Consider the following 27,451-nt stretch of genomic DNA (forward strand, 5'->3'; position numbering starts at 1 on the left):
CTACCTCAAGCTATCCTAAAAGCTAAAGACCAACAACTCGCCTTCTGACAATGTATAAACTATACAAAGGAACGGATACCAACCAAATTTATAGTCATTTAAAAGAAACCTCAATCATGGCAATAGAACAAGAGAGTAATAAGTCACATGGAACAAATGATCATTTCTTTTTAAATAATGTCATAATGAGAAATTGTAAAAAAGGAAAGAATCCAACTATGAAATGGATAGATTACAAAACGCATTTGACAGTATCTCACATTCATGGATAACGGAGTGCTTAAAGATGTGTAAGATGAATCATACATTGAATTACATTACCGTGAAATAGTGGCAAACCAATTTGCAGCCAAGCCACGATAAAGGACAAATTATTATCCCAGGGATAAAACTTCAAAGGGGGATATTCCAAGGTGACTTGTCACCATTGCTCTTTTGTCTTGCCCTTAACCCATTAAGCTGTCTACTTAACAGATTAGGCCATGGTTACAGTTTTGCTCCCAGAAAACAACAAAGTGTAAAGACTTAACTTCTTTTTGTGGATGATTTAAAAAGTACAGTTGTGTACACTTACCATAAATGTAGATGTTCGAGTGTATTCACTGTTGCAGTCATTACACTTGGGTTATCCTGCTGGCAGGCTACCCTCAGTCGGCCTGAATTCCAAAGTCTAGGTCCAGTGTCGGTTGCTGTCACCTCTTCCCTGACGTCAGTGCACCAGGGTATAAAAGATGCAGCCGACACCATTTTCTTTAGTTTTTCTTGCCCCAGATGTCAGGTGCCCCCAAAAGGGCAGGTTAAAAATATGCCAATAAAACATGCATGCACCAAAATATATAATACCTTAATCTACAAGCAAATACACCACATAGGTTGTATAGATTAGAAAAGTGTAGATAAGTTTCAGCAAAGAAATGGGGGATGGTGGGTGGGTAACCTGGATTGCAACAGTGAATACACTCGAACATCTACATTTATGGCAAGTGTACACAACTGTACTATGTTCTTCGTGTTTCATTGTTGCAGTCATTACACTTGGGTTGAATCCCAAAGCTACATTTGTGAGGCTGGAGCTAAATAGTATTAGGAGCGGCTATGAGGCCCTGCAGAAGTGCAGTGGCAAAGCCTGCCCTGGATTTAGAGTAGAGTGGTAAATGACGGTGCACTGGCTTGCCATGTTGTGAATAGCAGAAACAAATGCAGTGGCCTATCCACTTTGACATAGTCTGCTTTGAGATGGCCTTTCCTTGTGATCCTGCAGCATATGCCACTAGTAGTTGCTCAGTCTTTCTGAAAGCTTTGGTTCTGTTCAAGTAGAAGCGTAGCTGTCTGTGTATGTCCAAAGAATGCAGAATTCTCTCCCCCTTATTTTGTGGGTTTGGATAAAAAGTAGGCAGATGAATAGTTTGGTTAAGGGCCACACTGGACACTACCTTAGGCATAAATGTCGGGTTTGTCCTCAGAGAAACCCTGTCTGGATAAAAAATGATAAAAGGTTCCACAGCCATGAGTGCCTGTAGCTCTGAGACCCGTCTTGAAGAGGTTACTGCTACGAGCAGAGCTGTTTTCCAAGATAAAAACTTTATATCAGCTGCAGCGGCTGGCTCAAAATGAGGAAGAGTGAGTTTTTCCAAAACATAATTGAGGTCCCATGCAGGTATTGGTGATCTCCTTGGAGGCCTTAAGTTCTTGGCTCCTCTGAGGTATTGCCTTAACAAAGGATGAGAAAAGATTGGTGGCTCTGTATTGTAATGAGCCGAAATGACAGAGGCATGAATTTTAATTGATGAAAAGGATAGGCCTTTGTCCACCATCTCAGTTAAGTATTGAAAACTCTGAGGAATATTTGGTACTGCTGTGTCAATTCCTTGTGCCTGGTTCCAGGCACAGAATCTCTTCCATTTTCCAGCATAAGATTTCTAGTACTAGGCCTCCTGGCATCCAAAATGACATCCATCACCGCTTTAGTGAGAGGTGTGTTTTGTATGACTACATCATCCGCCATGCTGCCAGATTTAAGGTCTTGAGTTGGCTGTGCAGGATCTGATTGTTTTGTTGGGACAGTAGGTGAGGTATTTGAGGTAAGGTCCAGGGTGGGCATTGAGACAAGTTCCTTAGGACTGGATACCAGTACTGGCGGGGCCAGTCTGGGGCAATCAGTATCATTTTTGGCTTCTCTTGTCTGACCTTTACGAGTACCTTGGGGAGAAGAGGCAGTGGAGGAAAGGCATATACTGTTAAGTTTTTCCAGCTGAAAGATAAGGGCATCCACTTTCCATGCTTGTCTGTGATAAGTCCTTGCACAGAATTTCTTTAGTTGGCAGTTGTGAGGAGAGGCAAATAGGTCTATGTCCGGGCATCCCCATTTCCTTGTTATCATGTTGAAGACTTGTGGATCCAATTTCCATTCGTGGGGATCCATGAGGTTTCTGCTTAGTTCGTCTGCCACAGTATTTATCTTTCCTGGCAGGAATTGTGCCTGCAGATGTACTTGGTAAGTCAATGCTGTGTCCCACAAAGTTATGGCTAGTCTGCAGAGGGGGTAAGAATGAGTGCCTCCCTGCTTGTTTATATACCACATGACCGTGGTATTGTCTGTCTTTATCAGTAGTTGTCCCGGATGAAGTAGGTTCTTGAGGGCTGTCAGGGCATTCTGAACATCTAGCATCTCTTTTTGATTGATATGTAGATGCATTTGGTTGGCGGATCATGTGCCTTGAATACATCTTCCTGCCATGTGTGCCCCCCAGTCATAATCTGATGCATCCGTTGTCAATGTCTGCCTGGCTGGGGGTAAGGTGAATGGCTGTCCCTTGATCTGGTGACAGGCCTTCGCCCACCATCGAAACTCCTGTTGCAGGCAGAGAATGAGAGTAATTATCGTTTCCAGGCTGTGGCAATGCTGAGTCCAAACACTTTTTAGGTACCATAGAAGTTTCCTCATATGCAGTCTTGCATATGGAATTAGTAGAATGCAGGATGCCATGAAGCCCAAATCCTGCAGAATTTTTCTTGCAGATAATTGGGCCTTTGTTGCCAACAGTGTGAAGTAGGTAGTCAGTTGCCTTTGTTTGTCTGGCGTGAGATAAGCCACCTGGGCAGTTGTACTTAAGCTTGCACCCAGGAATATTATCTCTCGAGAGGGTACTAGTTTTGATTTTTGTTCGTTGACTGTGTACCCTAGGCATGGTAGTAATCTTTTTACAAACGCCAGATGCTGTAGTAGAATGTCCTTGCTCTCTGCTTGAATGAGGCAGTCGTCAAAGTAAGGATATATTTGTATTCCTCTTTGCCTGCAGAATGCAATTACTGGTGCCAGGCACTTTGTGAAGACCTTGGGCGCAGTAGATAAGCCAAAGGGCAGTGCAGAGAATTGATAGTGCATTGAGCCAGCTTTGAATCTGAGGTATCTTCTGCATGGTTGTCTGATTGGGATATGCAGGTATGCCTCTTTTAGGTCTAAAGTCACACGCCAAGCCTTCTTGCCCAGCATGGGCAGAAGCTGCTGTAAGGTCAACATTTTGAATTTTGGTATATCCAGATACGTGTTTAGAATAGATAGGTCCAGTATTGGTCTCCAGGCTTTGTCCTTTCTGGGTACCAAGAACAGTCTTGAATAAAATCCTTAACCCCGCTCTTGTTTTGGTACTTGTTGAATGGCCCTCATGTCCATGAGGGATGAGACTTGTTTTTGTGCCTCTGCCCATTGTTTTTTTTGGTAGGTCTGGCCAACCGTTTGCCCTTGGCAGGGTATGAAAGTGAAACTTGTAGCCCTGTGACACTATGTCTAAGATCCATTTGTCCTGGGTTATTATGTGCCAATTTTGAGAAAAAAGTGCTAGTTTTCCCCCTAAAGGCGCTGCCAAAAGATAAGTGCTTGGCGCAGGCAGGGGGAAGTCATTGGGACTGTTTCCTGTAAGGCTGTGATTTGTCTTCACCACTTTTGGAGGTAGAAGCACCCTACTGTTTAGAACTGTATGAACTTTGGGGCTGGGATCTGCCTCTTGGGCATCTGTATCTGCCCCTTTGTGGTCTGTCTGACACTGGAAAGGACCAATTCTTTGTAGGCCAGTGTCTGCTAAATCTTGGAGGCTGTACCTGTAAGAAATCCTTGACTGTTTTCATATATTTAGCTTTGTCCTCCATTTTCTTTAACACCTCTTCTGATTTAACACCAAACAAAGTATCATGCTGTAATGGAGCATCTAATAATTTTGCTTTAACATGATCTGGTAAATTTTGTTCCTTTAACCAAGCATGCCTCCTAATGACAGAACCCGTGACAGCAGCCCTACAGGAGGCCTCCAAAGAATCGAAACCACATGGCAAAGTATGCTTTCCAACTTGCTCAGCTGCATGCAATAAATCCTGCATTTCTTTGTTTTCTGTACCTTCAGAATTTAACAACATTTTCTGTTTAAGCAGTGACATAATATATTGCTGATATTTGAGCATATGAAATTGACAATTTAAAGCCCTTATAGCCAAGGTAGCAGAGGTGTAAATCTTCTTTCCCCATCTGTGTAATGCCCTAGAATCCCTGTCGGAGGGGGTAGGGTTTTTTTTGCAGAGGTTGCCTTGACCCCCTTCGGGACCCTGAGAAATAGTTTCTGGATCAGCAGCAGGGTTCTTGAAAAGGAATTTATGAGAGTCAGGCACCCTGTAGTACCAGTCCAGCTTAACAGGAGCTGGAGGTAAGGAGTCATGGGTCAAACTGGACTCTGAAAATACATCATCTACAATATCTAACACAGGCGGAATAGCTAGGGGCCTGCGTTGTGGGAGTAAAAGAAAGTCCCTGAGCCTTTTCTTAGATTCAGAATAATATTGGCTCACCCAGTGGAAATGTTCCCTCATGGTATGCAAGGTTTCCCCAAAAGAGTAATCCACAGGAGGAGAGGCTGAAGGGATAGATTCTTCAGCATCAGAATCCTCATAGGGAGGAAGAGAGTATTCCTGATCAGAAGAAGAATATGAAGAAATGGAAACCTGATCTGAAGATTCATATTCTGTCTCTTGCCTAGGCCTCTTATCAGGAGGGGGATGGGAACCCCTGATCAAAGTAATTAAGTCTTCGGCCATTTTGAGCATCTGTTTTTTGGGCATGGGTGCCTGACAATGAGGCTGTTGTACTTGTTTCTTTGTCTTTAAAGATGCTTTAGTCTTTGCCTTTGTAACTGGACTCACTTTAATGTACAATTGAGTAGGTCTGAAAACACCCTCAGAAGCCGATGCCTGCTCAGCGGCTCCAGACCCATCTGAGGGAAAAGTTTCTGAAGGTCCAATACCTTGAGCTTCTAGCAGCCTAGGCAACTCCACGTGGGAGTCTGTAGTGGCCTGCGGGTGCAAAGTAGCGGGCGTCAGGGGCTGCGAAAGCGCCTCAATGAGAGCCGGCGAACAGGCGACTGGCTTAGAAGAAGCCTCGTCATCTGTTTTAGACCTTGGATGCCTGTCCTTTTCTTTTTCTTTGTGTTTCTTTTGAATTGCGGTAGTCGGTTGGCCATCCGACGGCATTATGTAATTAAATCTTCTGCCAAAATAGTGAAAAGCAAAATCGTACCTGCGCTTTATAGTGTGCTGGTTAAATCTAGCACAAAACTGACAACAAGCAACGTCGTGGTCAGGGCCTAGGCAAGGAATACAGTAAGAATGAAAATCCTTATGAGGTTTTTGCTTCCCACAAGAAATACAACTATTAACTTTTTCTGACATCGGTCTGGAGCAAGAAAAAAGTTGTCCCCAATGGGGTACTTAGCTTTTAATGAAGACTTCGGATCTGAATTTCGAACACGAAAATCTCAGGAGTCGGCCAACCGGCACTTGCGAACTGCTTCTGCTTCGGGCACCACGTGGCAAGAAAGACTATAAATGGCGTCGGCTGCATCTTTTACATCCCTGGCGCACTGACGTCAGGGAAGAGGCAACAGCAACAGACGCCGGACCTAGACTTTGGAATTCAGGCTGATTGAGGGTAGCCTGCCAGCAGGATAACCCACGTGTAATGACTGCAACAGTGAAACACAAAGAACATCTGTATAGTTAATCAGATGAGGATCTGAAAGCACAACAATAATTGGTCAAAACTTTCTCTGATGATATAAGAATGTAATTTGGTCTTGATAAATGTGCAAAAGTAACATTTAAAGCAGAAAAGCTGCAGCACAAAGAAATTATCAGTCAGGGACAGGAATGCAATATAAATGAACTTGACCAGGACAGAGTGTGTAAATATTTGGGAACTGATTAAGAATTGACAATAAAACATGAACAAATGTGAACAAAACTCAGTAAAAAATATTTTAAAAGACTAAAATTAATACTAAAAACAGCCCTGCCATCTAGGCGCAAAGTCCAAGCTATAAACCAATTTGCTGTTTCAGTTCTAATTTACAGTTTTGGAGTGACTGACTGGCCCCAACAGGTATTGGATCAGTTCATAGTTTCATAGGTGTGTACTAGGGCTAATGGCCCTGGTGCCTTTAAAAGCCTAGCCCACAGAAGTGCCCTGGCATCGTGACGCCCGTTAGTTCCCAGTGCCTCTAACAAGTAGAGCCACTGGAGTGATACCCGGGGGTGAACTTTCTACTTCCCATCCACTCATCAAGGTTTCTTTGAAGAGGGCCAGTGAGGTGCTCTGCTTGACATGTATGGGAAGTCTGTTCAAGAGCAAGGGCAGTCTCTGGGTTATGAACCTGTCCCTCCAGCATGTTCTGTTGATTGTGGTAATGAGGTTGAGGTCTCAAGAGCGTGTGGTGCGGAGGGATTGGGATTTCTTTAGATGTAGCATTTCTAACAGGGCTAGGTCAAACATGGCTTTGTAAGTCGAGCAGAGATCGCCTCTTAGTACATGACATGAGACAGAGAATACCTGGAGTTTTTTGAGTCTGTCCATGTAGGACATGTGTTTAAGGCCTAGGATCCTCTTCATGATGTACTTTTGTGGCCTTTCCAGCTATTGCATGTGTCTAGTGAGGTACATGCCAAATGGGGTATTATATTCTATGACTGGTAGGGATAAAGCCCGAGGTGAGGCTGTGATTGAACAGGGCACACAGATGTGGTGCCTGCTCACTTTGTAGTTCATGTAGAACACATCCAGGGATATTGTCGGGTCCCACGGAAGCTGTATTCTTGGCCTCGGACAATGCAGCTTTAACCTGTGCTGCAGTAATGCTGGGTGCCTGGCATTCCTCCAGTATTATGATTGGTCCTTGGGAGGGGGGGTAAAGTTGGTACTGAATCTGTCGGCCAGTATGTTGGTAATATCTGTTGGCTCAGTATAGGAGGTACCATTGTGTAGTAACTCACAGCAAATCTGCGTATTGCAGTGGACATTTTTGATATAATTATAGAAGGCTTTGTGGTTGTTTTTAGTGTTTGCTGCAATTCTGCCTGCATAGCTTCATAGAGGTTATGATGAGGAATCTAAACTTTTTGTTCAAGCTGATAAGGGAGTTTTTCCAGTCTTGGGACTTCACCTTTTTCTGCAACAGTTTCTTCCTTTTGTTGTAGAGTTTATTAATGGCAGGGGACCACCAGATTGGCTTCCATTTTTTGGAGGAGTGTGTCTTGGTTCTGATGGGTATGGCTAGTTCCATGCATTTGTGTGTGTTCGTACAGCGCACTGGTGTATGACTCAGCAGTCATGTATCTATTTTTCATTGACATGGGTGCCGTGAAGTTAGCCACCTCTGTTAGGAGCCCAAAGTCAGCTTTGGAGAAGTTTTTCATGGTGGTTACCTTTGCAGGGGGTGTGGGTGAGATATGGATTTCCATGGTGATTAGTTTGTAGTTGGATCTAATCAGGGAGGACTAATGGTGTAGAGCAACGGTTGCCCATGTTAGTAATAACCAGGTCAAGGATGTTGCTTCCTCTAGTGGGGGTAAGAATGAGCTGGTGGTCGAGGGCACTGGAACTGATGAATTCCAGGAAGCATTGGGCCAGTCTATTGGTGCACGAGTAGTTTTCCCAGTTGATGGAGGGATAGTTGAAGTCACCCAGTATGACAGTGTTGGGTTGGATCCTAAAAGTTTCCAGGGTGCTTAGGAATGTGAAGCGAGAGTCTTGGGACATGGATGGGGACCTATAGCAGGCTACAACCTGAATCACCATCTTACCCAATGTTAGTTGTACCTGAAGTATCTCAGATGCGTTATGCTGGGCTACTAGTCTGGAGGTGTGCATATCCTTTATGAACATGGGGACACCACCGGCTTTGGAGTTTCGGTCCACGTTCTGGGGCCGAAAGGTGTGGAATGAGTTATAGCCTGGAAGCACAGGAGTGCTTTCTGCTGCTTTAAACTAGGTCTCCGTTACAGCACAAATGTCGATGTTCTCCATTTTGAGGAGCGCTTCGAGCAAGTGCATCTTGAGATTTAAACTTCTAGTGCTGAGCAGCATGACCCTCACATTGCATTTATTTATAGCTGTTATGGTGGCAATTTGGTCTTTGCAACATCACCTAAAAAGACACTATAGGGGTGGCAAGAGGCTTAGCCAGTATCCAGAAACCCAGGGGTGACAGATGCAGGCCATCTCTCGCAAAGCATCGAGGCCTGTCATTCATGTCATCCCAAGCAGACAGATACTGGATCCCCTTATAATGTCACCAGAAACTTAGCCAATTGTTGAACTCAATCATTTTCTGCTTGTACTGTGGTATCATTCTGGGAGATGGTAGGATGCTGCTCAAGGCTAGGTTCATACCTGCCTGGGCCAGATAATCTGAGAGCTCCTCCATGTCTCTTTTCATGTAGTCCAGGGAGGTGCGTCTCAGGTCATTCACACTCACATGGACAATGACAGAGTCATACTTGTACTTGTTGCGGAGTGACCTGAGTGCATGTTTTGTGTGTCGGACTCTGGCACCTGATAGACAACTGACTGTTACCTTCGCCTTATTCAACCTAGTGAGTGGGACATCAGTCTGCCTCAATATCAAGTCACCTATGATTAGTGTACTGGGCAAGCTGTTTTGCCTTAGCAGCTTAGGTTGGGGGCGCACTGTAAGGTTGAGCTATGTGTCTTATGGTTTATGCTATGTTGTGGTGGTTGAGTGCATTTCTACCTTGGAGGTCTCTGCTGTTTGGGTAGATGTCTATTGACAGCCTCCGCAAAGGTGGGTGTGTGGTTTGTGTTTTTATGTGAGAGCTGTGATGGTGGGTGTTCTGGAGGGCTGTGTGTTGCATGTGGTGTGGTGCGGGTGTTGATCTTCTCCTCTTGACCAGCTGTTCCGGTCTTGGCTTGACAGTGCATGGCTTCCATTTTGGATATATAAGTGCATCTCTCACAAGTCTGAGTGTTGAGAGGTAAGAGGAGAGGGTTGTCTGTGTACATGAGGCAGTTGCTACACTGCCTCAGAATGCTCAAGTTCACCAGGTTATTAGGAGAAAGCACAGATAACTGACCTTTAGACATGCCAGGAGGGATGGTCATTATTACTAAGTGCTGGAGCTGTTTCCTTATATATTCCTTTTACAGGAAAAATGTCACTCAAGGTGTCTGAGTCCCTACAGAGCACTGCTAAACACTTGAGGGGAAACTAATACATAGACCCTGAAAATTTAAGGATGAAGTATTTAGGTAGATATTCTGAAGTTAAAAATCAAACAGTACTTACTGAAAAATAAAGAATTAGCTCGTCAAGAATGATGAAGAGAGGGGAGCTGCATGAATGGCTACTGCCTGGCTACTACTAATGCTGGTCTCAGCACAGCTTCACTCTGTTGGGATACAATACTCCTTTGCTTCTTCTCTCAACAGAAACAAAATATTAGCACCAATCCCAAGAAGAGAAGCAGACCATGGCCTGTTTGGTGATCCATAGTCTTGTTCCAGATGATGCAAGGGTCTGCAGGCTTGGAGCCTTTTTCTGGTAGATGCCTCGAATAGCAACCAGACCAATCAGGTACATTAAGCACAGACATTCTCGAGACAGAAAGAGTCAGGAATCAATGCACTCTGCTCCTACTCTCACCAGGATCAGAATAGAAGGACAAAGTTGAAGCTCAGGGAAACAAGGAAAATGTTTCACACTTATCAAATGATATATAAATATCAGTGCATACCAAGATTGTACATTTCTCGTTCTGAAGGAGGTATGGTCCCCTCCTTGAAATTGATTACATGTACAGATCTGCAACTGTAAGACTGCATATACATTTGCTGACCTCATAAGATTCAAATATAGTGAAAGTTTGAAACATGAAGAGAACAAATCCTTAATTTAGCAGAATCATATTGGTGTCAAGTGGGAATGGAAACTAAACCAGAAGTAGATAATCAGGCAGCAACTGACTGTACTATATTAAAAAAAAACCAAACAAAATAAAAAGGATTGGACGGGAAGGTAAGAAATGTGGAAAAGGCATAAATATAGTTGCAACTACAGAAAAAGTACAGTTTTGTACCTACCATAAATGTAGATGTTCGAAGATCCACATTGCTGCAGTCCTTACACTTGGGTAGTCCGCTGTCCTCGGTCGGCCCGAATATCAAAGTATAAGGCTGACGTCGGTCAGGGCGCATTTGACTGACATCAGGACGTCAGGGTACAAATGCGCATGACCGACGTCATATCCTCAGTCTTTTCTTGCCCCAGATGTCAGAAGACCCTAAAAATAAAGGTCAAAACCAAAAAGATAGCAAACAACCAACCAACCACCCTTGCACTAACTATATGTACAACCTATACAATATACACAATATGTACAAACCAACTTACACAACCACCTCTAACTACAGAGAGGAAGGAGGGAGGTATTGACTGCAGCAATGTGGATCTTCGAACATCTACATTTATGGTAGGTACAAAACTGTACTATGTTCTTCATCTCACATTGCTGCAGTCCTTACACTTGGGTAGAATCCCAAAGCAGAGGTAAGGGAGGATGGCTAACTACAAGGAAGCAGGAGCTGCCAAAATGCCCTGCAAAACAGCAGTGGCAAAACCAGCCCTGGACTTAGAGTAAAGAGGCAGGTGATAATGCCTAGAGAAAGTATGCACAGAACTCCAAGTAGCCGCCTCCAAAATATCCTTGGTTGCCACTCCCCTCAAAAAAGCTGTTGAAGTGGCAGTAGCCCTAGTGGAATGAGGCCTAATCCCAGCTGGAATTTCCTTGCCATGATGGGAACAACAGAAAGCAATGCAAAACCCAATCCACTTAGAAATAGTTTGTTTTGACACAGGCTTGCCCTGAGAACTCAAGGCAAAAGAAACAAACAACTGCTGAGACTGCCTGAACCCTTTAGTTCTGTCCAAATAATAACGCAACTGCCTGTGAACATCTAAAGTGTGCAAAATCTTTTCCCCTTTATTTTGGGGATTTGCATAAAAAGTAGGCAAATGAATAGTTTGGTTTAAAGCCACACTAGAAACCACCTTAGGCATAAAGGAAGGATTAGTACGTAATGATACCCTATCCTTATGGAAAATCAAGAAAGGCTCAACCGCCATAAGGGCCTGTAATTCAGAAACCCTTCTTGCAGAGGTAATGGCCAACAAAAAAGCAGTCTTCCATGATAAATATTTCAACTCAGCAGTAGCTGCAGGCTCAAAAGGTTGTAGAGTGAGTTTCTCCAACACAAAATTGAGATCCCAAGCAGGAGTAGGAGCTCTTCGTGGGGTCTTATATTCTTTGCCCTCTAAGAAATTGCTTGAACAAAGGATGAGAAAACAATGGTGGGTCGCAATCATAGTGAGCAGAAATTGCTGCAGCATGAACTTTAATAGAAGAGAAAGACAAACCTTTGTCCAGTAACTCAGTAAGATATTGAAGAGCCACACTCAAATTAGGCTCAGAAACATCAAAATCTTTGCTGCACTCCAAAATAAAAATCTCTTCCATTTATCTGCGTACACTTTCCTTGTGCTAGGCCTTCTAGCTTCCAAAATCACATTCAAAACTTGTTGTGGAAGTTGAGGCCCTCTATGGTTCAAAACAGAATATGCCAGGCTGTCAGGTGAAGAGAGTGAAGTTTGACATTGAGCAAATGGCTGTCCTCCTGTGACAACAGGTGTGGAATCAGAGGCAAAGGCCATGGAGGCTTCCGTACCAGACTTCTCAGTAATGGGTACCAGTGCTGTCGAGGCCAATCTGGAGCTATTAAAATCATCCTTGGCTTGTCCTGTCTGACCTTTAGAAGTACCTTTAGGAGGAGAGGCAGAGGTGGAAAGGCATACACATGAAGATTGCTCCAATTGAAAGAAAGAGCATCCACTTTCCAAGCTGTGGGATGAAACCTTTTTGTGCAAAACTTTGGCAGCTGATGGTTTAGTGGAGAAGCGAACAGATCTATGTCTGGAGTTCCCCATGACACTGTCAATTTCTGAAACACATGAGGATCCAATTTCCACTCGTGGGGATCCATAATTTGTCTGCTCAACACATCTGCTAAGGAGTTCTGTGCTCCTGGCAGAAACCTTGCCTGAAGATTGAGTTGTAAACTGAGAGCAGTCTCCCACAAAATCATTGCTTGCCTGCATAGAGGAGAAGAATGTGTTCCCCCTTGCTTGTTGATGTACCACATGACAGTTGTGTTGTCTGTTAGAATCAACACCTGTCCTGGAAGAAGTAATTCCTTGAAAGCTATTAATGCAAACTGGACTGCTAACATCTCCTTCATGTTGATATGTAGATGTTGTAGTCTGACAGGCCACTTGTTTTGTATCCACTTTCCATCCAGATGAGCTCCCCAAGCTATGTCTGAGGCATCTGTCGATAAAATCTGACTCGCCTCTGGCCGGGTCACAGAGAGTCCCTTGTTTAGGTGACATTCCTGAGCCCACCACAAAAATTCCTTTTGAATGCAAGGTATTATTTGAATGACAGTGTCCAGAACCTGGCAGTGCTGTGTCCATACATTTTTGAGATACCATTGTAGCTTCCTCATATGCAGTTTGGCATTGGGAAGCACCAGAATACAAGATGCCATGAACCCTAAGGCTTGAAGGACTGTCCTTGCAGTCAGCCCGGACTGATGAGATAGTTGATGGAAGTAAAGGGATAGACTCTTTTGTTTGTCCGGGGTTAAAAGGCCATCTGGGATGCTGTATTCAGTCTCACACCCAGAAAGCACATGTCTTGAGAGGGTACTAGACTGGACTTTATTTCGTTCACAGAATACCCTAGGCATCTTAGCACTGCTATCACATATTCCAAATGATGAAGAAGCTCCTCCCTTCCTTGAGCCAGAATTAGGCAGTCGTCCAAATAAGGATAGATCTGTATTCCTTTTAGTCTGAAGAAAGCTATCACTGGAGCCAGAACTTTTGTGAACACCCTGGGCAGTAGATAAGCCAAAGGGCAATGCAGAGAACTGATAGTGAGAAGTCCCAGCTCGAAAACGCAGATACTTTCTGCAACTTAGTCTGATAGGAACATGAAGGTAAGCCTCCTTGAGATCCAAAGTTACCATCCAATGATCTTTGCCCAGCAGAGGTAAAAGCTGCTGTAACGTCAACATTTTGAATTTGGGAATGTCCAGATAAGTGTTGAGGATAGATAAATCCAAAATTGGTCTCCACGTGTTCCCCTTCTTTGGTACTAGGAACAGGCGAGAATAAAATCCTAGGCCCACTTCCGGCAGAGGGACCGGCTGTATGGCCCCTAGTTGGAGCAACAAAGAAACCTGTTTGTGAGCCTTTATTCTTTGTTGAGGAGGAACGTCTGGCATGCCTTTGAAAGGAGGCAAGGTATGGAAATAAAACCTGTAGCCGTGGTGTATGATATCCAATACCCATCTGTCCTGGGTAATTAAACTCCAATTTTCTTTGAAAAGTGCCAATCTTCCTCCCAAAGGTGCTGCCAGACGAGCAGGCTCTGGCAGCTGAAAAGGTAGGTCATTGGGTCTGCTTACGAAAGGACTGACCCCTGCCCTCACCCGAAGCCTGTGCAGGAGAACTCCCTGTTCTAGGCCTAAAAGAGCCCTGAGCTCTGCCCTTACCATGTCTAGATCTACCCCTAGACTGGGAATCATAAGAAGGATACGTCCACCCCTTAGTAGGCCAATTTCTACTAAATTTTGGAGGCTGGACCTGCAAAAAATCTTTAACAGTCTGCATAGACTTAGCCTTGTCTTCCATTTTCTTTAAAACTGTCTCAACAGGAGGACCAAACAACACGTCAGATTGTAAAGGAGCATCTAAAATCCTTGTTTTAACATGTTCAGACAAATTCTGATCCCTCAGCCAGGCGTGCCTGCGAAGAACTGACCCAGTGGCAGCCACCCTAGACGAGGCCTGTACAGCATCAAAACCACATTGCAAAGAATGCTTACCCACCTGTTCAGAAACATGCACTAAATCTTGCAATTCTTTACAATCAATACCTACTGCCAGAGCATCAACCTTAGACTTCAATTGTGAAAGGAGATAGTTTTGGTATTTCAACATGTGAAACTGACAATTCAGAGCCCTCATAGCAAGAGTGGAAGAAGTATAGACTTTCTTTCCCCATCTATCCAAGGCCCTAGCCTCCTTGTCAGCAGGAACCGGATTTTTAACAACAGAAGCCTTAACACCTTTAGGCCCCTGGCTAACAGTTTCTGGGTCCGCCCTAGGACTCTTAAAAAGATACTTATGAGCTTCAGGCACCCTATAATATCTATCCGCTTAACAGGAGCAGGAGGCAAAGAATCAGGATTAAGAGAAGCCTCTGTAAAAACATCTTCCACTACATCCAAAACAGGAGGTATAGCCAAAGGCCTATGCTGGGGCAAAAACAGAAATTCCCTAAGCCTTTTCCTGGAATCAGAGAAGTCCTGACCTTCCCACTTAAAATGCTCCCTCATGGCATGAAGAGTTTCTGAAAAAGAAAAATCCTCAGGAGGAGTAGCAGAAGGAGTAGAATCATCCACATCAGAATCAGAATAAGGAGAGTACTCCTGCAAGTCTTCAGCCGAAGACTCTGAAACATCTGAAGCCTGCTCAAAATCCCCCAGCCCAGGCTCCACCCTAGGTCTCTTATCAGGAGGGGCATAGAACCCTAATTAAAGTAATCAAATCTTCTGCCATTTTAAGCATATGCTTCTTGGGCACAGTACCTGAAGAGCTAGGGGTAACACCAACTGAAGCCAAACCTGGCCTGTCCCTGGGAGAAGCCTTTGAAACAGAAGGAGAGGGCCTAGCTACCTTAGGAAGGGGGGGGAGTATAGTAACCTTAGAAGCCCCCTCAGCCTGACTTGTCTCCTGAGAGGCCACATCTTGTAATAATAAGGTCTCACCCTGGGAACACAAAGAAACCTCCGGTGGAGCCACCGGCTCCACCGACACCTCTAAAGAACCGGCGTCCGGTACAGACGGTTCTTCTAGCCGAGGCTTAACTGCCTTGTCCTTGCGCTTCTTCGAAGAAGCGGGCGTCGGAGCATCCAACGGCATTTTATAGTTGCACCGCTTCCCAAAGACTAACCTTGCACAATCCAACCTTCTCTTTATAGTGCGTTTATTAAATCTAGCACAAGAGCGCAGCCAACAACGCCGTGCTCAGGCCCTAAGCAAGGAATACACAAAGTATGATAATCTCTATGCGGTATCTGTTTCCCACAAGAAATGCAATTATTGACTTTTTCTGGCATCCGTAAATGACTGAGGCAAGAAAAAACTAAAATATTCCCCAACGGGGTACTTAGCCAACTTTGAACTCGGTCTGAAACTTCTAAATCGAAAAATCTCAGAACGCCAACCGGCACTTGCAATGCTGCTTCTGCATCGGACCATGCGGCAAAAAAGACTGAGGATATGACGTTGGTCATGCGCATTTGTACCCTGACGTCCTGATGTCAGTCAAATGCGCCCTGACCGACGTCAGCCTTATACTTTGATATTCGGGCCGACCGAGGACAGCGGACTACCCAAGTGTAAGGACTGCAGCAATGTGAGATGAAGAACATCTCATAGAACCACTCCATGCATGGCCGGCCTTGGGCATAGGCGAACTAGGCAATTGCCTAGGGCGCCGTACAGGCAGGCCTCATAAGGGGCGCAAAATCGCAAAACAAACCAAAGTTAAAAAGTTAAACTTTCTTCACTTTTTAACATTGCGCCTGATGCCCGTTTGTACACAGTAGCATTGCGCCCTCCCCCCAAGACTGACGACACGAGCACACAGCATAGAACGCCCTCCTCCCTACGTTGTTGTTCTTCCATTCCCCCCCCCCCCGTGTGATGTATGTATGAGTCTCCTAGTAGTGGCTGCTGTTGTCCAGCATTATTTAAAAGCATCCAATCAGTGATGCTTTCGTATTAGTGACGTCCCTGGCTACTGCCAATCGACAGTACATAATGCAGCTCATGCCCGCCTCTCATTCTTTCCTCCATGACGAGCTAGAGGCAGGCGCATCCATTGGCTGATATTTGCTTCCTGAATTTCTTCTGGACTGGACAGTGTGGTGGATCATCGGCGGCCTGGTTTGCTTCACCATGCAGGCTCCCAGCTGCGGACTTAATTTATTTTATTTTGCTGCTTATTTTGGTAAGGTAAGTTGATGCTGCAGCCTGCACTTGCTTAAATTTGTCTGTACCATAAAAGCATTACATTTCCAGGTCCACAAATTTACATTCTCCGTCGAAGCTTTAGCTAGGGTAGAGCAGAGGGGATTACTGTCCAGGGTACTAAACTGGTAGATGTTATGATCGGGCACTGTTGAAGAGGTACTTGACTGTTCCCTGCAATTCAGAAGTGGGATTACTGGTTGCAGTTATTGAGTTTATGTGGTGATAAATCATTTAAGCAGCCTCACTGTAGTACTGCAGCTATTTAATTTATTTCAAAGACTGAAGTAAGTAAGTGTGTGTGTGTGTGTGTGTGTGTGTGCGCGCGCGGGGGGGGGGGGGCAGCTCTTGTACTGTCAACTCATCATCTTTTCTTGCTCTCAGCCCTGGAACGTGTTTTTTTTTTCTCATTAGCTTGGGCTGGGGATGGGGGACTCTGGTATTACCCTGGACCCCCAATTGCCCCACATGCAGCACTGTTGCCTGCAGGAGAACTTTTTTACATTCATTCATGTTTTATTATATTTTAAAAATATATGCATTGATAGCTCTTTTGGTACCTATCTTTAAGAATAAGAGTGATTTGCAGAGCTGCAGTAACTACAGAGGGATAAAATTGATCAGTCACAGTTTGAAGTTATGGGAAAGAGTAGTAGAAGCTAGGTTAAGAAGGGAGGTGATGATTAGTGATCAGCAGTATGGTTTCGTGCCAGGAAAGAGCGCTACAGATGCAATGTTTGCTCTGAGAGTGTTACTGGAGAAATACAGAGAAGGTCAGGAGGAGTTGCATTGTGTCTTTGTAGACTTGGAGAAAGCATATGGCAGGGTGCCTAGAGAAGAGTTGTGGTATTGTATGAGGAAGTCGGGAGTGGCAGAGAAGTATGTAAGAGTGGTACAGGATATGTACGAGGGTAATGTGACAGTGGTGAGGACTGCAGTGGGAGTGACAGATCCGTTTACGGTGGAGGTGGGATTACATCAAGGATCAGCTCTGAGTCCTTTCTTATTTGCAGTGGTGATGGACAGGTTGACAGATGAGATCAGACAGGAGTCCCCGTGGACTATGATGTTTGCAGATGACATTGTGATCTGTAGTGAGAGTAGGAATTAGGTTGAGGAGACTCTGGAGAGGTGGAGATATGCTCTAGAGAGCAGAGGAATGAAGGTCAGCAGGGCTAAGACAGAATATATGTGTGTAAATGAGAGGGAGGGTAGAGGAATGGTGAGGATGCAGGGAGTAGAGTTGGTAAAGGTGGACGAGTTTAAGTACTTGGGATCAACAGTTCAGAGTAATGGTGAATGTGGAAGAGAGGTGAAGAAGAGAGTACAGGCAGGGTAGAATGGGTGGAGAAGAGTGTCAGGAGTGATTTGTGACAGACGGGTACCAGTAAGAGTGAAAGGGAAGGTCTACAAGACAGTAGTGAGACCAGCTATGTTATATGGGTTGGACACAGTGGCATTGACAAAAAGGCAGGAGTCAGAGCTGGATGTGGCAGAGTTAAAGATGTTAAGATTTGCACTCGGTGTGACTAGGATGAAAAGGATTAGGAATCAGTATATTAGAGGGTCAGCTCATGTTGGACAGTTTGGAGACAAAGCAAGAGAGACGAGATTGGGCTGGGTTGGACATGTGCTGAGGAGGGATGATGGGTATATTGGGAAAAAGATGCTAAGGATGGAGCTGCCAGGTAAGAGGAAAAGAGGAAGGCCTAAGATAAGGTTTATAGATGTGGTGAGAGAGGACATGCAGGCAGTTGGTGTGACAGAGCAAGATGCAGAGGATAGGAGGAAATGGAAAGAGATGATCCGCTGTTGCGACCCCTAACGGGAAAAGCCGAAAGATGATGATGATAGCGCTTTTAATCCAACAGTATGAAGTGCAGTTTAAAACAAGAGTAGAAAAAAAAATTGCTGAACAAAATGTTAAAAAAAAAAAAAAATGAGATATTTTCATTGCATAGTTGTTCTGAGACTTGATGGCTACTGAGAATTGTGAATTACTTTTCTAGTAGTAGGTCATCTGCTTTGTCTGCTCTTATAATCAGGCTTCGAGCTGTAATATCAGGTTGATACTTTTTAGTTTTAACCAGTCATATTTCAGGATTTAGAGAGACCATATTCTAAAGCAATTTATTTTCCCATTGTGTCATGCTACCCAGCTTGAACTAATGTTTGCTTTTCTTCTGTCCTAAATTAACGCTGGTATACTGCTGTAATTTATCATATGGGAAGAGCCTTCTCATTTATGGTAAGCCATTAACCGTGCTATCTTTGTATCATAGTTTCATAGGTGGTTACTAGGCTAATGACCCAAGAACCTTTACAAGCGTAGGCATGTTTATCCCAAGTTAACCCAATTAGCAATGCATAGGTGAGTGAAGTTCATGGAGGTATCAGCCTAATGCCTGCCTATGTCCATGAGAAAATGGACATGACCCCAGGAGTGAACTTGCGATTACCCATCCATTGATCTAAGTTGTGCTTGAAGAGGGTCAGAGAGGGGCTTTGTTTCACATGAATGGAAAGCTTGTTCCAGAGAATGGGTAGTTTCAGGGGAAGGTATCTGTCTCTCCAGCATGATTTGTTCATATCCGTGGCTAGGTTAAGATTCCCGGAGCAAGTGACCCTCATGCGGCTTGATTTGTGAATGTGTAAAATTTCCATCAGAGTCGGGTCAGAGACTACCCTGTAAGCAAGACACAGATCACCCTTTAGTAGTCTGTAGGAGACAGAATCCAGTGATAGGGCTTTCAGTCTTTCCACTTATGACGTGGTTTTGCATCTGTCTGGTGAGGTACATGCAAAAGGCTGCATTGTACTGAAATGGTCTGATGAGGGATGAGTATAATGGAATTATGTTCTTGCATCTAGATCTAGATGCCGAACTTTTACTTATGAAATATGTCACATAGGACTTCCTCACCACTGTCGGTAACATAGTGGTCGAAGTTCAGATTATCAGCCTGAGTACCCAGGTCTCGTACTGTACTCTTGTGGGGGGTGCTGTCTGTATTGTAAATAGCAGGGATGTTAGCTTTCCCAAAGGGAATAATTACACATTTTTTTTTTTTGCATTTAGCTTCAGTCCGTGGCTTTGGCACCAATCATTAGTCTGCGTTAATCCTTTCTGTAGTACCACTGGGGGACTCTGTGATTGCACCCAATTTGCAGTCATCGGTGAACTTGGTCAGCTACAGGCCATCCATGTTTGCCTAGACGTCTGAGAAATAAATTCTGAACAGTAAAAGGCCCAGCACGGAAACCTGTGGTACGACACTACTGACTGGCCTTTTGCTAGATGTGAATTCAGAAAAATGAAGTGGCACTTCAAAGCACTATAAATCCAAGAAACAAGTGCCAGGGAACGTTGAAACTCAGTTCAAATAGTTTATTCCACCAAAATCATAAAATCACAAAGAGTGCTGAGACCGGCAGTATACTGTATTATCGCTCTTAACATCAACACTTCAGATATGCGTTTTCGTCCTTACACATAGGACTTCATCAGACAATATACTTCAGTTAAAACACATTTAAATAGTAAATGGGTTGAATTTAATTAAGTTAATTATCCACAGAACTTTCTCTATTAATTCAAACAAACCAATCATTTTACGTAATTCATGAATATTAATGCCTATCGTGTTAAAGTGCAGCAGTGCTTCATATTTTAAAAAATTAAAATATACCATTATTATCTGTTCCTTGTTAAAAACTGTCATGAATTTAATTTATCAAATATTTAAATACAATTTTCAAATATTAAATAAATATATAAATATGCAATAAATAAATACTTAGTTAAAATACATTCAAACATTGAAATTTCCTATATTATGCTTGGGAACTGGCTTTGTGTGTATAGTGAATGGGTTCCATCTAGTGTCCATATCCAGAATTACACAACAACTTATTAGCTCTTATTTTAAGTAAAGGAGAAATTGTTAGGAAGTCATTAATAATTTAATTTTTTAAAATATGAAGCACTGCTGCACTTTAACACGATAGGCATTAATATTCATGAATTACGTAAATTGATTGGTTTGTTTGAATTAACAGAGAAAGTTCTGTGGAGAATTAACTTAACTAAATTCAACCCATTTACTATTTAAATGTGTTTTAACTGAAGTATATTGTCTGATGAAGTCCTATGTGTAAGGACGAAAACGCATATCTGAAGTGTTGATGTTAAGAGCGTTAATACAGTATACTGCCGGTCTCAGCACTCTTTGTGATTTTATGATTTTGGTGGAATAAACTATTTGAACTGAGTTTCAACGTTCCCCGGCAATTGTTTCTTGGATTTAGATGTGAATTCACCCACTTTGACAGTATGTGTCCTGTTGGTGAGCCATTTGGCTACCCATCAGTGACGTAAGGGTTTATTCCCAATTGATTGAGTTTGTCTATAGTACCTATATAATATGTGCTCCCCCATGTTAGTGAGCATTATGTCCAGAATATTTGAGCCCCTCTTTGGTGTGCTGACTAGCTGTTCCAGGGCATTTGCACTGGCAAGGTCCAAGAACCATGGAACAAGCAGATTTGTGGTCATGTATTTTCCCCAGTTGATGGTAGGATAATTAAAATTGCCAGTGAGTATGGTGTTGGGCTACATGGTAAGTGACGCCAGTAGGTCCAGGTATGCACTATGCTTTTCCTGGTTCATTGTGGGGGACTTGTAGCTAGTGAAGATGTGGTAGGGGATTTTGCCTATTGTTAATTGGACTTGGAGTAGCTTGAGAGAGTCATAGAGGAGACAGGTGCAGACCATCCTTGGCAAAGTAAGATGGTCCGTCAACCATGTCCTCCCTGGCTGACAGATATTGGATCCCCTTGCACTGACACCAGAAGTTAAGCCAGTTGTTAAAATCAATCATTTTTTTGTTGGTATTGTGGCATCATCTTTGGTGATGGCAAAATGCTGCTCAAAGCTAGGCTCATACCTGCCTAAGAGACACAATCTAAGAGCTCAGGCATATCTATATACATATAGTTCGGTGAGGTATGTCTCAGGTCATGCACACCCACATGGACTACGATGGAGTTATACTGGTACTTGTGGTAAGTGCTTGAGTGACTTGACTGATCCTGGCACCTGATAAGCAGCTAACTGTAACCTTGTCCTTATCCAGCTTGGTGAGGGGGACATTCGTGTGCAGGTTATATACTTGTTGTAACCAAACCACCGACCAGGAGAAGAATATTTGTTATGAGAGGGAAATGTTTGGATAGCAATTTATTTACAGCTTTTTCTTCAGTGCTGAGAAGAGTTAATTGTGAGGAAACTGTGTGTAGCGTTCCTGGCTGGCAACTTATTTCCTGCCCAGATGTTTAAGGAATGCAGTGCCTCAGAGTTAATGGGTCACACCAGTAGTTTGTTCTGTAGTGTTTAATAATTATTCATTCACATTCGATTTATTGTTAAACCACTGTTTTAAGCATGAGGCAGATAGAAGTTTTAACATTTCACACAGATGTTTGTTAATGTTTTAAATGTTAGCATTTATATTTTTAACTTAGATGTGCATTATGGTTGTATAGCAAGTAGTATAAAAAAGACTAAGTGGCCAAGATCACACTTTTGACTGGTCTGCGACAGGGAAGTTAGGGTTTAGTGGAGAGAGTGAATTCTTTGGACTGCTGAGCTGGGCTGGGGGAACCTGAGGCATGTGAAGTAAGTGGGCCAGAGTGATATATTTTCTAGGGGGCATAAAAGTGTTATGAAAAAAGAGAGCACTAAAAGTATGAGTGCATTTCCTTCCTCTTCCTTACAGTTTTCTAGAGGAGGAATCTTGTAATATAGTGATTCATTTCTGTTACATGCTGTGGAAAATAAGTTTAGCTAGTAGAGTCATGAGTTAATGGGTTACATGAGAGTAGTTTTGATTCTGCTGTCACTGGTATATAATTTTTTATATATTTGTTATGTAGAATGTGTATGCAAAAAGTGTGGTTCAAATATTTATTCGGTACGGTAGTTCCATCTTTAAGTCAGAAAGGACTGTAGAAGAATTTCAAGCAGCAGTATTTAAACTTATAACAGTGAATTTTCCTCTAAAAGCAGACTGTTTAAAAAGTTTCCACTTTTTGTGTAGCAGGTACTATTTTGTTAACAGTTTATTTATTTTGACTAGTAACTGAAAATGTTAAACTGATGTGTATCTGTTTTTTTCCCATTATGCATACGAGTGCATAATATAACAGTTCTAGGCAAAATCTACAATTTGGAATTAAAATGCATGTTGACCCCAGTCTTCCTGCTCACGTTTCATGTCTGTTTTAATCAACGGCAATTGTACGCTGAATGTATGACCAAATTAAGGGCACTGCAATGTTTGATTTAGTTTTATGTGCTTTAATACAAAACTTATGCCTTTTACCCGATACCTCAAGTCACTGCCAAAGTAATTGGTAACTTTTATTCTCAGTGTTAGAATGCTTTGCTGGTCTGCAAAAGTTGCATGCAGTTGGATGCATCTTTTAGTAGCTTTTCACAGAGTTAGCCATACAGTCTTGTATCACACTTGAAACTGGTACTTGTACTTGCTAAATGAAGTGAGACTTAATGAAAAGTGTGTTTAATTTCCGTACGCTATTGATTTCAGAGTATGGATTTACTGAATTTTCACATGCTGTATAATACAAAGCAGTCCATCATATGGATGGATGTATGGGTATAGATGGATGTACAGGTACTGCAGTTTGCTTTCACTTCATCCCCATTTCCTTTCGTCAATGGTTAATCCTTTTCAGCGTTTTCTACACTGCTTGCTGGGCACCAGAGGTGTATATAGAGGTGTATATATGCAAAAAAGTTAATACTGTCTTTCATGACTGTAGAGAAACTCTACACTAGAAACAGATCAAGCAGGTTTATTAAGGAGCATTCAGCCATCAATTGCAGTCTTAAGGTGTCACAGTATGACTATTTTTTCATGCATTTAAACACTGAAAGAACTGGAGTGGGGTGTGTGGGAGTGGCCAATGTGTGGGTGTGGTTCAAATAGGGGTGTGGCTTGAATATGGTGTGGGTGGGGCTTAAGGGGCGCCAGAGCAGTACTTCGTCTAGGGCGCCATTTCAGCTAAGGACGGCCCTGACTCCATGTCAATCAGGATCTGACGCAGGAATGGTTAAGGTGAGGTGAATTTAAACCAAAAGATGAAAGGTTAACACTAGCAATCTAGGGCAGTGGAGTATATACACAACGGTTTACAAAGTCCTTTGAGTATGTGGGAGAAACAGACAAATGCAAGTTCTGTAAAACAGAACTGGAAACATTCATACATCTTGTTGCTGCATGTGATACAGTAATAGCAGAGCATCTGTATACTGAAAGGAAGAATAATGAGGCAAGACCGTTGCTTTAGGGATTGTGCAAACATTACAATATTGAAGTAGTTGAGAAGCATTTGAAAAATGAGCCACAAAGCACTATAGAGAATGATACATTTTTTATCACATGGGATTCACCTTTTACCAACAGTTCAAAAATATAGATATGAGGAAATCAGATATAGTAATCCATGAAAAGAAAAAAGTTATGTACTCACCATAATGTTCCATCTAAGTAGTTGTATTTCACTTGTCTTCAACCTGACCGTCACTGGATCTGAGACGGCAGCTTCACCAGCATCTGATCCGAGCTCCAAGCTCCTCCCCTTACCCATAATACCCCTCCACCTCCTTTCTTCCCTCATATCGAGTTTGCTGCACCATAAAACATAAGCCCAACCCAATGAGACCTTACCATAAAAGGTTCTCCAGAAAAGATAAGCATGAACAAGAGAGCAGCAGTGGCGCCCTCTCCTACATACCAGATTAATAAAGTAATGATAAGGCTAGGGGGAAGGAGGGAGGGACTGTTGAAGACAAATGAAGTGCAACTACTCAGATGGAATGTTATGGTGAGTACATAACTTCTTTATCTGAAGTAATTTGCTTCATTTGTTCACCAAATAGTGGGACAGAGTCCCCAGCTACTAAACACTTGGGTGGCCCTCAAGAAGGATATTCCGGAGCACCGCGGAGCCAAAGGATGCTCTCCCTCTAGATATCATGTCCAGTTTATAATGAGAAATAAAGGTATGAGAGGAGAACCAAGCAGATGCACAACAATCATCCAGAGACACCCTGGACCAAAAGGCTGCTGATGTAGCCATGGACCTGGTACTTTTAACATGACCCGGAGGTGACATGCCTTCGTCTTTGTATACCTGAAAGATACAATGAGAGATCCATCAAGCCAAAGTTACCTTGGAGATAGGTTTGCCCAAAAAAGGTTTAGAGCAAGACACAAATAACTGATCGGACTTGCAAAAGGCCTTAGTTCTGTGCAAGTAAAATCTTAGTTGTTTATGTACATCTAACAAGTGTAATTTATATTCACCCCTCTTCTGAAAATTTGGGAAGAAAACAGGTAAGTTAATCGTCTTGTTAATATTGGTTTCAGAAGCCACTTTGTGAAGAAAGGATGGATTGGTACGAAGCGACACCCTGCCCTTATGGAAAATCAAACATGGAGCTTTGATAGACAAAGCTTGAAGCTCTGAAACCCTCCTAGCAGAGGTGATTGCTACTAGGAAGGACGTTTTCCAAGATAAAAATTTTAGGTCTACTAACGCAGCCAGCTCAAAGGGTGGAGCGGCCAGAGCTTGTAAGGTCCCAAAGAGGGGTAGGATCCTTCACCGGGGGTCTTAAAAGAAAGGTACCTTTAATAAAGATTTTGCATAATATAGAGGATGCTAAAGAAACCATGTTCTCCCCAATGTGGAAGTTGGAAATGGCAGCCAAATGAACTTTTACAGTAGAAGAACTGGCACCCTGATGGAATATGTACACTAAGAACTCGAACACCACCAAGACTGGAGCTGTGAAAGGGTTCAGGTCCCTTTGAGAGGCCCAGATAGCGAAATGCTTCCATTTACTACAGTAAAGTTTCCTGGTAGATGATTTATAAGCTGCCACCAGAATAGTCTAGACCAAAGAGGATAAACCAGGAGTCCTAGCTATCAAGGGAAAGTACAATTATGTACACTTACCATAAATATAGATGTTAGAGTGCATTCACTGTTGCAGTCATCACATTTGGATTATCCCTGCCAGGGTAGCCCTCGGCTGGCCCGAGTACCAGAGGCTTAGTATTTCTGCATTGCTTGCTGTCACTTCAGGACTGACGTCAGGTCGTCAGTAGTGTAAAGCAAGGCAGCCAACGAAATAACGTCATTTTTTCTTGCCCTGTCAGGAGCCCCCAAGTGGGAGCCAGGTTCTAGTGGGAGAACCCCACCAGCAGAAAGTAAATACCACAAAGTCCCTTGTAAGGAGAGAAAAGAAAAAAGAAGGGGATGGAGGGAGGGAAACCAGGACTGCAAGACTGAATACACTTGAACATCAACATTCAAGTGCACACAACTGTATTATGTTCTTCGTGTTTTACTGTTGCAGTCATCACATTTGGGTCGATTCCTAAAGCTGAAGAAAAGGGTGGAGGCAGTCAAAGAGACTAGGGGCTGGCTAGGATGCCCTGCAAGACTGCAGTGGCAAACCCTCCCCTGGATTTGGAGAAGATAGGCAGGTGGTAATGTATGGCGAAAGTGTGAACAGATGTCCAGGATGAGTCTGTGGTGAGAGTCTGGGTGGCAGGGGTTGGTGAGAAAGGTAGTCCCCTTGTTGTGGAAGCTTGCTGCTGCCCACCAAAGTAAATCATTTCTGAGGCAGGGTATCATGGATATAAGGGTTTCCCGGTATTGAGAGTGCTGACACCAAAGGCTTTTTAAATACCACTGAAGTTTCTTCATATGCAGTCTGGCATATGGAATGGGTAGAATGCAAGATGCCATGAACCCCAGAGCTTGCAGGATTTTCCTTGCAGATAAATGGGGTCTGGTGGCTAGTTGAGAGAAGTTGGCTGTCAGGTAAGTTTGCTTCTCTTGAGTAAGGAATGCCATCTGGGATGCTGTGTCCAGGCTTGCTCCCAGGAATATAATCCTTTGGGTGAGTACTTGTTTGGATTGTTTTTCGTTGATTGTGTACCCTAGGGAGCTCAGTAGGGACTTTACAAAGGCTAGGTGCCTAAGCAGCTTTTCCTGACTGCCTGCCTGAAATAGGCAGTTGTCTAAGTATGGGTAGATGTGGATAATCCTTTGTCTGCAAAAGGCAATGGCGGGAGCCAGACATTTTGTGAAAACTCTGGGAGCAGTAGATAAGCCAAAGGGAAGTGCAGAGAACTGGAAGTACAGAAAGCCTGCCCTGAAATGTAGATATTTCCCTTCATGATTCCCTGACAGAATGTGGAGGTAGGCCTCTTTTAGGTCTAGGGTTGCTAGCCAAGCATCCTAGGAGAGCATGGGTAACAGTTGCTGGAGGGTGAGAATTTTTAATTTTGGTATCACCAGGAAGGTGTTTACAATGGATAGATAGAGGATGGGGTGCCAGGTGCCCTCTTTTCTGGGTACCAGAAAAAGTCTGGAGTAGAAACATTGGCCTTTCTGTTCTGCAGGAATGTGCTCTACTGCCTTCATAGAAAGCAGGGAAAGGACTTGCTTCTGCGCCTCTGCCCACTGGTTTGGGGGTAGATCTGGGAACCCTTTTGGAGTTGGAAGTGTTGAAAGAAAATATGTATCCCTGGGACACTATGTTGAGGACCCAGTGGTCGTCGGTAATGGTGGCCCAGGTGCCTGCATGAAAGGAGGGTTTTCCTCCTAGGGGTAAGTGAAGGTGCAGAGGAAGAGGGTGGGGGAGGAGAGCCATTGTGAGTTCTTGCCAGGAGGGAGTGGCTCCCAGTTTTTGAAGTGGAGGAATTTCACTGTTTTGATCTCTCCATTCCCTGTGGCTGCTGTCTGGGGGGGGGGGGGGGTCTACTTCCACGGGGTCTGGGCTGATTGACCTGGTGGAACCAGGAAAGGACTAGTGCTTGGAGGGGCAATACCTGCTGATCCTGGGTGGCTGGACCTGTAAGAAA

At 43.5% G+C, this 27,451-nt stretch overlaps 1 protein-coding gene across 1 annotated transcript in view; it reads right to left on the bottom strand.

Moving 5' to 3' along the window:
* SMC6 (structural maintenance of chromosomes 6) overlaps positions 1-27,451 on the bottom strand; it is a 1,850,548-nt gene that overhangs the window by 1,447,514 nt on the left and 375,583 nt on the right. The gene's annotated exons all lie outside the window — the stretch shown is intronic.

Source organism: Protopterus annectens, chromosome 1.part0, assembly GCF_019279795.1.
Source record: "Protopterus annectens isolate FY-2018-M chromosome 1.part0, PAN1.0, whole genome shotgun sequence".
Lineage (NCBI taxonomy): Eukaryota > Metazoa > Chordata > Ceratodontiformes > Protopteridae > Protopterus > Protopterus annectens.